This window comes from Cetorhinus maximus, unplaced genomic scaffold, assembly GCF_964194155.1.
Source record: "Cetorhinus maximus unplaced genomic scaffold, sCetMax3.hap1.1 HAP1_SCAFFOLD_522, whole genome shotgun sequence".
Taxonomy (NCBI): Eukaryota; Metazoa; Chordata; class Chondrichthyes; order Lamniformes; family Cetorhinidae; genus Cetorhinus; species Cetorhinus maximus.
Genome location: NW_027596464.1, coordinates 201,353 through 202,151, shown reverse-complemented (window position 1 = coordinate 202,151; position 799 = coordinate 201,353). Strand labels below are relative to the sequence as shown.

The window sequence follows — 799 nt, the reverse complement described above, 5'->3', positions numbered from 1 at the left end:
GGTTCATGTAGAGAAGGCGTTTCCATTAGTGGGGAATCTCGAACTAGGGAACAGAATTACAGAATAAGGGAGCACTCATTTAAAACTGAGATGCGAAGGAGTTTCGTCTCTCATAGGGTAGTAAATGTCAGGAATTCTCTACCCCAGAGAGTTGTAGAGGCTAGATCACTGAAAGTATTGAAAGAGGAGGTAGATAGATTTTTGAAATATTGGGGAGTTGAGGCCTATGAGGAGCTGGCACGAAAGAAGAGTTGAGGCCTGGGCAGATCATCCATGATCTTATTGAAAGGCTTGAGGGGCCTTTCCTGCTCCTTCTTCTCATGTTCTTATGTTCGTTTGAAACGTGTCTCTGGTGAAAGGGGTCGGAAATAAAAATAAAAGGCACAGGTAACATAGATAAGTCAGGTTGTAAAGCTTCCCTGTAGCTTCCCTGGTGGTCTATTGGTTAGGATTCGGCGCTTTCACCGCCGCGTCCCGGGTTCGATTCCCGGTCAGGGAATGTTAATTTGTTGACCTCGTGCAAACTATGAAAATGAGTTTGGATAGTTTCATTAGACAAATGCAGGTCACCTTTGTCGGAATCAGTGGCGTGGGAGCTTGAAATTTACATCAGAGTTGGAAATGTCATCCGGTCACACCCGGTAAAGAACAAACACAGAGGTGAAGATAGGGAATGAGAGAAGGGCTGTGATCGGCTGCAAAGCGCTGACAATAGAGAGGATGGTGCACGGCAAAATATAGCGGTAAGAGCGAAGATTTTACTGTTTACGTCGACACAAATATCTCCCAGATCTGGTCC

The 799-nt window shown here is 45.3% G+C and overlaps 1 non-coding gene across 1 annotated transcript; it reads left to right on the top strand.

The window, feature by feature from the left end:
• Window positions 1-427: 427 nt before the first annotated feature.
• On the top strand, window positions 428-499 carry trnae-uuc (transfer RNA glutamic acid (anticodon UUC)). Its single transcript has one exon. It is a non-coding gene; the product is annotated as a tRNA-Glu (tRNA).
• The last annotated feature ends 300 nt before the right edge of the window (window positions 500-799 follow it).